General features: G+C 44.6%; 1 long non-coding RNA gene across 1 annotated transcript in view; it reads right to left on the reverse strand.

The window, feature by feature from the left end:
• LOC115477817 overlaps window positions 1-1,988 on the reverse strand; it is a 34,960-nt gene extending 32,972 nt beyond the window's left edge. The window contains exon 1 of the long non-coding RNA XR_003943381.1: window positions 1,908-1,988. This is a non-coding gene — a long non-coding RNA (uncharacterized LOC115477817). The remainder of the gene's footprint in view (window positions 1-1,907) is intronic.
• Window positions 1,989-10,282: the final 8,294 nt, after the last annotated feature.

Consider the following 10,282-nt stretch of genomic DNA (forward strand, 5'->3'; position numbering starts at 1 on the left):
TATTGGGATTTATTAACCACTTTTATGAAGAGATTCACCCATTCTGGAGGAGGAAAAGCAGCAAATACCACCAACTAGCCCCGTGAAGAGACAGAGCTCCCAGCGGGTGATTTTCAGTCAGTCACCATCTTGGAGAAATCTCTGGCTGGACTTTCTTACATATTGCTATTCATAAGACACAGCTTTTGCTGGTTCAGTTGGGGGGAGAGGGACAGTCTCCTGCTTTCCCTGTAGTCACATTTTTGGGAGTTCACTTGCAGCTGAGCTGCATCTGTTCTGTGCAAGTCTTCAGTCCTTAGCCTGTAAGGCTAAAGATTAAATTCCTGACAAATTCTTACACCAGTATGGACAAGTCACTTCCACAAAGATCAAATGACCAGGATGAGTTGAATATAAGATGAAATTTACTTTTACTGGAAAAACTTAATTTTACATTCAACTGAGACTGGACATTGGATCTTTCTGGAAGTGACTTGTGTACATTGGTGTAAGGATGTCTCAGGAATTATGGGGTCCTTTTATTAAGCTGCGGGAAAAAGGGCCCTACGCTAGCGACGGAGGATGTTTTTCCCTTGCGCCAGGGCCCTTTTACCGTAGCGGGTAAAAATCCCCCAGACACACATGGCCACGTGGTAAGAGAACCCTTAACATGTGGCCATGTGGTGGGGAGCCCTTACCACCACCCATTGTGGTGGTGATAAGGCCTCCTGCGCTAACCTGGCAGTAGCCGGGTTACCGCTGTGCAAGCCATTTCCAGGGGTTACTTTTTCCTCCAGAAATGGCATGTGCTTGGGGCAGAACTACCACTGGTGGCTATGTTGAGCCAGCAGTAGTCCCGAAGAGGTCTCCAGCCCCCCCTAAACCCCTTAGCATCCCCTCAAGTAGAGCCCTAGTGGCCCAGTTGGCCATGAATCACCCCCCCCCCCCGACCTGCTGTTCTAGTGGCCCTCTTCCCCACCCCCTCTAGTACCTTATATGGTGTGAAGCCCTTCCCAGTGCATCCAAGGATGCACTGGGCAGGGTTGGGCACCACCATTTTTGAGGCGGCACTGATGGAAGAGGAGGGAGTCCATCTCCCTCCTCCGCCAAAAGTAAGGGGCGGGAAAGAGGGCTGCTAGACCACCAGGTCGTGGGGGGGGTTGATTCGTGGCCCACTGGGCCACCAGAGCTCTACTTGAGGGGATACTAGGGTGGTTAGGGGGGTTGGAGATCCACCAGATCTCCAGCTCCCCCCCCTGAACTTGTGTTGGGAGGTCGGGGGGGTTGGAGGTCCGCCTGACCTCCAGCCCCCATGTTGCTGGCTCGGGATGGGGTACTAGGCCACCAGGGCCATGCTGTTTGGAGTCTGGTGGTCCCATGGACCTCCAGCCCCTGTGTTTGACAGGTCTGGGCATAAAGTTGCATGCTATTATCTCTGATCATAGGGACAGTAAAACCCCACGCTGTTCCAGCGCTATTTGTAAAGCGCTGTTTGGAACACGCAGGGCTTTTGATCATTTGCCCATAAGAAACTAGGGGCTGTTTTATTAAAGTTTTGCACAGGCTACATGCTAAGAAGCCCATTCTATACCTATGGGCTCTTAGCATTCAGCATGTGCTAATTCCGTTAATGCACACTAAGCTTTAGTAAAACGGCCCCTAACTAAGTATATAAATAAATTTTACAAGCGTACACCCTTTTGCTCAAATAGGTCAAAAAAAAAAGCACCCTATAGGCTTAAAAAGGCAGCTCAAAAGATGTGAGACACACACACACACACATATATATCTAGGGTTATAGGGACAAGGACAAACAGCTGAATTCCTTGGTATAAAACCTTGATAAACCATATATTTCTGTCTTTATCTCAACTCTGATATTTCCTTAAGTTGTAATATTCTTACAGGAGAATTTTCTTCTCACATACCCAAAGCAGCATCAGGCATGGAACAACCCTCTCTGTTCCCATCTGTAGACTTCAAAGCACCTGATAGAAAGTAATGCTCTGGATATCTATAAAAGAGAATAAAATATTTTCAGCAAGACATTTTCATAGATGTTTTTTTCTCAGTCACATTAAGTATAGTTTAAGCAAGTAGCACAAAAGAAGAATAATGCTTTTAAAATTTATTAAATCTGTTCTCAAAATAACAAAGTCTATAACATTAGCATATATTTCACCTAACCTTAATATTCTTGCAGGCAGTGAATTTGCCTGCAGAAAATTTCAGTTGAATAATGAACTGCAAAATTCATTTCATGCCTCTAGCATTCACTTAACATTCATACAAAGCATTTATCTATCACCCTCTTCTGTGTGAAAGATAATTATATTAAACAGGGGAGGTCAGTTTATGGAAAATACAGGTTTGAAGTGTTAAAAATATCTAGCTGAAAATGACAGATGATACATTTGAGACTTAGTTTAGCCATCTTGGTCTGTGTGCAACTGTCAGAATAATGTCTGACGTGGCTTATGCCAGTACAAGAGGCTTTCACTAATGACCTGATCTGACGGAAAGGAATACTATGAAAGCAAATCTCAGTGCCATTTATCTGAATAAATTGGCCTGGTCAGTCCCAGCCTCCATACCAAGAATACTTTTAGCTGGGTTGGATGGAAGTATTCCAAGAAGCATGTTTAGCTCAGAAGAGGACAATAGCACACACACACACATGAAATATTCTCAAGTATTTGCGTTATTTTCACGATTTGAGGGGGCTTAGTTATATACATGTAAATGGTAACAATGCCAAAAAAAAAAAAGCAATGAAAAATTTATGGGCAAAACCAAATCATTTTTGGAATCCAGGAAGTCACCTAAATAAGTTATTATTTTGTTATAAAGACTACAATTATCAAATTAGATTACAGCATATAATTGTACAGAAATGTAGAAACATGATGGCAGATAAGGGCCAAATGGCCCATCCATTCTGCCCATCCTCAGTAACCACTAACCCCCCCTTTTCCTAAGAGATCCAATGTGCCTGTCCCGCGCTTTCTTAAATTCCGACACAGTCCTTGTCTCTACCACCTCCACTGGGAGGCCATTCCACATATCCACCACCCTTTCTATGAAAGAGCATTTTCTTAGATTCCTCCTAAGCCTATTTCCATCCCTCATTCCAGAGTTTTCCTTCATTTGAAAAAGGCTCGCCTCCTGTACAATAATGCCACTGAGGTATTTAAATGTCTCTATCACATTCCCAGTCTCCCGCCTCTCTTCCAGTGTATACATGTTAAGGCTCATAAGCCTGTCCCTATATGTTTTATGACAGAGACCACTAACCAATTTGTAGCCACCCTCTGGACCGACTGTATCCTGTTTATTTCTTTTTGTAGGTGCGGTCTCCAGAATTGCACACAGGACTCTAAATGGGGCCTCACCAGAGACTATCACCTCTTTTTCCTTTTGGTCATTCCTCTCCTTATGCACCCGAGCATCCTTCTGGCTTTGACTGTCCCCTAGAGGCAACAATGATAGAAGCTGGCTTAGATTTAGTGGCAGTCACGGAGACATAGTTCACGGAGAACCAAGACTGGAATATAGTAATACCTGGCTATAATCTATTCAGGAAGGACAGGGTAGAAAAAAAGGGTGGAGGAGTTGCATTATATGTTAAGAATAATATTAAAGTAATAGAATTGCAGGACATATGGGGTAAAGAAGAAACTCTGTGGGTTAAATTGTTAAGAGGGAAAGATTAATATACAGGCCACCTTCACAGTCAGAAGAAATAGACAGAGACTTAATTGAACACATTCACAAGATAGCTAGGAAAGGGGAAATACTACTGATAGGTGATTTTAATATGCCAGACCTCGATTGGAGCATCTCTGCTGCTGGGTCGTCTAGAAGCAAAAGGATCTTGGATGTTATGGAGGGAGACTATTTGGCATCTAGTGATCACCAAATACTGTGATGCAATATTAAGATACAGGAGGAGAGGGCTTATTGAAGATTGAAGGTCCTAGATTTCAAAAGAACTCTTTTTGCCAAGATGGGGGAATTTCTCAAGGAAGAGTTAGTTGATGGGAACAGCTGAAGAAAGTAGAACTTCAGTGGGCAAAACTGAAAGAAGCTATTTTAAAGATGACAAACCTTTATGTTAGACAATAATATAAACGTAAGAGGAAAAGAAGGCCGCTCTGTTTCTCAAACGTAGTGGCTGAAAAGGCAAGGGAAAGAAGGTTAGCCTTCACACATTACAAGACGACGCAGAAAGAGGAAGACAGGCAAAAATACCTGGAAAACAAAAAGAAGCTTGAATAGCTGTTAGGAAAGCAAAGAGGCAAATGGAAGAAAAAAATAGCCAATACAGTAAAATTGGGGGACAAGACATTTTTTTAGATATGTAAGTGCCATAATAGCATTGTGAGGCTCAAAGCTGAGGGGGAGGAATATGTAGAAGTTGATAAGGATAAAGTTGAACTGCTTAACAATTATTTCTGTTCTGTGTTCACGGATGAAAGGCTGAAGGTAGGACTGCAGAAAACAAATGCTAATGGGGATGGATGTATGGTGGACCAGGACCGATTCTCAGTAGACTGTGTTTGTGAGGAGCTAGCTAGACTAAAAGTAGACAAAGAGATGGGGCCTGATGGGATACTTCCGAGGGTACTCAAGGATCTTGGAAAAGTTCAGACGGCTCCACTCTCTGAGCTTTTCAATGCTTCCTTAGTGTCTGGAGTGGTACCGGAGAACTGGAGAAGGTTGGATGTGTTTCCTCTGCACAAGAATAGAAGTAAGGAGGAGGTTGGGAATTACAAACCTGTCAGTCTGACCTCAGTGATGAGTAAACTAATGGGAATGCTTCTAAAGCAGAGGATTGTGAGGTTTCTCGAATTGAATGGACTGCATGACCCAAGGTACCATGGTTTTACTAGAGGCAGGTCTTGTCAGACAAATCTGATTGATTTCTTTGACTGGGTAACCAAACAGATGTGGGAGGGGTGCATTTATTGGTTATTATTCAGCTGGTGGTCAATGTTTTTTAAGCACTGACTGTTGACAGCTAAATTATACCTAGATATTCAGTGCCGGGATTCAGTGCTGGGCACCAGCACTGAATATCTGAGCATGTCCAGTCAGGAGCTAGCCACCAACACTTGGATATTCATCCAGACGCACATAATATACTTATCCGGATCATGGCTTAATAAGGAAGTATGCCAATCTGACCCTCCTTCCCCATCTGTTTCCAATCTTCCTTCCTTGCCCCTCCCTGTTCTGATCTCCTCTCCAACTCTCTCACCCCAGGTTCCAATCTTTCCTCCATGCCCCTCCCTGGGTTCCAATCTCTCTTTCCTCCAACCCCCCTCAGATTCCAAGTTTTCAGAAAAATTACAGCACCAAAACTATAGTAGGCACGTTAGTAGCTCAAGGTAAGGCTCTACTGAGTAGATGCCTATCTGCAATTATTAATCAATTTGATCTTTCCAGCACTTTTGATTTGATTGACCATGAACTATTGTTAACAACTCTAAGTGAATTTGGAATACAAGGCAGAGTTTCAAACTGGTTTCATGGTTTTCTATCTAATCAGTATTATGCAGTGAAAAAGGAGGGTATGGTTTCTGGTAGCTGGAAGGCTTACTCTGGGGTCCCTCAGGGTTCCCTACTGTCTCCCTCATTGTTCAGTATTTGAATACAATCACTCAGATCAATTCTTGGTCAAGTCATATTGAGATGGTTTATAGATACAAATGACATCAATGCATTACTTCCTGTATCCAAAGATTGTTCAGAAACTTTAACGAAGATGCAAAAATTGCATCGATTTAATTGAAAGATGGGTAATATCGCATCATCTCAAATTGAATAGAGAAAGACAAAATTTTTGTGGATATGCCCCACTAATGATCCTCGATCTAATCAAATTTCTCAATAGGTAGTAATCATTTTTCATTTGAATTAATTTCTAAAAGTCTAGGGGTTGAGATTGATAATTTACTCTCAATGAAAGTTCTAGCCCAGACAGTAGTGAAAAAAAATCATTCTATCTGCTTAAGAAAAACAGGGCTATTCTGGTCGCTACAATGCATTATGTTAGCCCTGTATATCCAAAGAGTTAAACCAGGGACTGCTAGTTACCAAAACACAAACTGTTAATCCTTAATCCCAATTCTTTATTTAATTCAATTGATGACAAAAAACAAGTCAGTTACTTACAGTTGCGTTGAGATAGAGTAGGGATTCTGCACATACAGACTGAGTCTGTTTCTGTGATTAGCCTCTCTCCAGAAAGGAGAAACTATCAGTGCCTGGTAATTTGGATACTGAAATCAACAGGCACATCAGCTGCACAGGTAACCATAAGCAGCCACACAGAGGTGAAAAAACACTACAGCTTTCTACCCTGAGAGGATAAAAACAAGCAGCAGTTTACTGCCTCAATATGGAGAGTTCATGCCCTATACATGTAGGATCTATTGCAGAGGTTCCGCTTCCATCTCTCTCTCAATTGACTCACAGAAGCAATTGGACAGAGGGGAGAATTCTGCTTCTTCCAGCATACCTAGAGGCAAGCAGTATCAAAGCTCTAAAAGACACCCCCTCCCCCTGATATTCAGCAAGCAGGCAGTGCGGTTAGCTGCTGCTACCAGTGTTACCCTCAGATATTCAATGTCGGGCCGCAGTTAAAATTTAATGTGAAGAAGTACAGAATGATGCACTTGCAAGGGGATGATCAGAAGCAAGCACCAGTGCTAGAGGCTGTTAGCGCCATACTAGCGCTGGCGTTTGCTACCGCCCCATGATCAGACCCCTCGAGCACGTGAAACAACGCGCTTGAGGGCTCTGAATACAACTAGCATGCAAATTATTATTATTACATTTGTACCCCACGCTTTCCCACTCATGGCAGGCTCAATGCGGCTTACATGGGGCAGTGGAGGGTTAAGTGACTTGCCCAGAGTCACAAGGAGCTGCCTGCGCCTGAAGTGGGAATCAAACTCAGTTCCTCAGTTCCCCAGGACCAAAGTCCACCACCCTAACCACTAGGCCACTAGGGCTAAACATAGTCATCCTCAATGATCAGCAACCAGCACGCCAAAGATTGGGTCACTGGCAGTGGCAAACCCTACGCCAGCTCCAAGCTGGCATTAGGGTTTGCAGATCATTGGGGAGGAATGGTGAGCCCTGTCCAGCATGCATTTGCATGTTGGCAGGCCCCCATTCCCCCCAACAAGGCAAACCTGCCAGTGACAGGGGGCTGGAGGTCCGGCGGACCTCCGGTCCCCCCCAACGATCCCCCCCCCCCCAGGTTAAGGGAGGGCTGGAGATCTGGTGGGTTTCCAGCCCCCTTAACTCCCCTCAACATGTGCAACCAGTCCCTGGTGGCCCAGTGGGTGACCAACCCCCCCCCCCCCAGCGACAGAGGGGCTGGAGGTCCACTGAACTGCCGGTCCCCCCCCCCCCCAATGATCCCCCTAGGTTCAGGGAGGGCTGGAGATCCGGTGGGTCTCCAGGCCCCTAACCCCCCAGCAAAGGGTCCCTGGTGGTCCAGTGATCAATCTGCCCCCTCTCCCTGCCTACCCACCCCCCCCCCTCTCCCTGCCTACCCACCCCCCCCCCCTCTCCCTATAAGGGAGTTTCTCCATTATATGGAGTGTAGCCCCACCCAGTGCATCCCAAGATACACTGAGCAGGGCTGGGCGCTGCCATTTTGCTGCGTCAAAGGAAGAGGAGGGAAGCAGGCTACCTCCCTCCTCCAACCCACAAGGTAGGGGTAGGGGGGTAGGCAGGGAGAGTGGGGGCGGATTGTGCATCTCTGATCATTGGTGTGGTAAAGCCCCATGCTGTTCCAGTGCTATTTTAGAGCGCTGTTTGGAACAGCGCAGGGCTTTTGATCAACTGTCTGTTGGGGAGTAAAAATGAGAGGAGCTGTATGTGCTGGTATGCACTGACCAGAAGAGAGACCTTGGGGTGATAGTGTCTGAGGATCTCAAGGCTGTGAATCAATGTGACACAGCAGTGGCCATAACCAGAAGGATGCTGAGCTGCATAGAGAGAGGAATCACCAGCAGAAAAAAAAAAAAGCAGTGTTCATGCCCTTGTACAAGTCTTTGGTGAGGCCCCACTTGGAATATTGTGTTCACTTCTGGAGGCCATATCTTGCTAAGGATGTAAGAAGACTTGAAGCGGTCGAGGGGATTGTGCCAAGAGATGTATAAGAATATGTATACCCTAGAGGAAAGAAGGGACAGAGGAGATATGATATAGATATTTAAATACTTGAATGGTATTAATCTAGAAACAAACCTTTTCCAGACAGAGAAAGGGGTAAAACAAGAGGTCATAATTTGAGGTTGTGAAGTGGTAAACTTAGGAGTAATGTCAGGAAATACTTTTCACAGATAGAGTGGTGGATACCTAGAATGCCCTCCCTGTGGGGGGGGGGGGGAGGGGAAGGGGTGGATACAAAAACAATGACAGAATTCAAAAATGTGTGGGATAGACACAAAGGATTCCTAAATAAAAAGAGAATAGTATCAAAACAAAACTTAACACATCTACAGCTATTTATGACGCTCAGGAGTGGTGCTTAAATGGCAGCTTCAGGACTGGGGAAGTGAAGCCAATGCTGGATGGACTTACTACTACTACTATTTAGCATTTCTACAGCGCTACAAAGCGTACTCAGCGCTGCACAAACACAGAAGAAAGACAGTCCCTGCTCAAAGAGCTTACAATCTAATAAACAAAAATAAAGCAAGCAAATCAATTAATGTGTAGAGGAAAGAGGAGAGGAGGGTAGGTTGTGTCTGGTATATGGCAAGACAGATCAGAATGGGCTGGAGTGGGTTTTGTCGGCAACTCCAATAGCTGGGAAGTAGGGCCATTGCAGGGCAGACTTATTTTACAGTCTCAGCCCTGAAAATGGTGAGGATGGATCAGAAGGAAGTGTGTATATTTTATACCACATCCATATCGTATGAATCTGGGTCTTCTATATCTCAGTGGGGGAGGGGAAGACATTGTATAGTGGAACTGAGCCAGTAAAATGTTGTAACAATACTACTGAAATGTTGGTTTAATTGTGCCTTGATAAGGAATGTGACATAGTAAATGACAGCAGATAAAGAACTGTACAATCTATCCAGTCTGCCATTTTATATACCAGCTTCCTATATGGTCTGTGTTTGGGATATCATATATCCCAAACACAGACACAGACCACATAGGAAGCTGGTATATGAAATGGCAAAGATTTATTCATTTATTGTTTTAACTGAAATGATCCAGGACCAGCACTACAGGAAGTTTCTCTCATGGTGCCCCCCCACTCCTAGTCATATGAATTAGCCACAGACAACACACTTTCCCTCTCCCCATCCTTAAACCTAATATAAGCACTCTTCCCTTCCCCTTTACCCCACTCCACTATCTCAGTCTTATCTCCCATTCTCCCTCCCTCATTACCAAGTATTGCCTCTTCTCCTACTAATCTGATATTTTCTCTGTTCCCCATAGCATGCCAGTGTGGACCTTAGAAATACACCAGCTCTAGATATGGAAATGCAATATTGGGGAGGCAAAATGGCAGACAGTGATAGCAAGTAGTTTCATACTTTCCAGCATAATGTCTTCAGATGGGTCGGTTTTGCATATTCTATGACAGTTACAGGAATAAACTTCACTTTTATATTAATGTATTGTCAGGGTGTAACTGGCCTAGGTGCTTGAAGTCTTCCTTGTTCCCTGACACAGACACCCTCACCAAGCTTCTATCTTCCTTTTAGGGTTTAATCAAAAGTTCCCCTGCAGAACACAGATTGTGCTTCCCCAGATGCAGTCACTCAACAATATTTCAGGGCAGCGTTTTTTCCCGCGACCCAAATTAGACTTTAGTCTATACTTCAACAGTACCTCCAAGCCTCCCAATGCTGGGTGACACCAAGGGTGCAGGTATACCCCACAGAAATAACAAAAAAGAGAAAAAAGGGGGAGGGGAAGAAAACCTTAGCTCTCAGTTCCTAGAACTTCTGAGGGCCTGCTGGGAATAACCTGCCCCACTTCCCTCCACCTCCTCCAGAGTTCAAAAATTGTCCACACAGTTTTTTATAGTTCAACAGTCAGTTCTTTCAGTCTCTTCACAAAAAGCTATTCCCTCAATCACAATGGAAAACCCTTCTAGCATTGGGCTAAATAGCGCCTTGCCCAGGCTAAGCCAGCCTCCTCCCATTCAGTGTCTCCTACACACTGTCCCTCCTGCAGCTGTCAGGGTTTACTACAAAATAAGGCAGTGAGGCCACCCCAGTATGCTGGTTAGCATGCAAGCAGTATCAGAGACTTA

The sequence above is a fragment of the Microcaecilia unicolor genome, chromosome 1 (genome assembly GCF_901765095.1).
Source record: "Microcaecilia unicolor chromosome 1, aMicUni1.1, whole genome shotgun sequence".
In the NCBI taxonomy this organism is placed as follows: domain Eukaryota; kingdom Metazoa; phylum Chordata; class Amphibia; order Gymnophiona; family Siphonopidae; genus Microcaecilia; species Microcaecilia unicolor.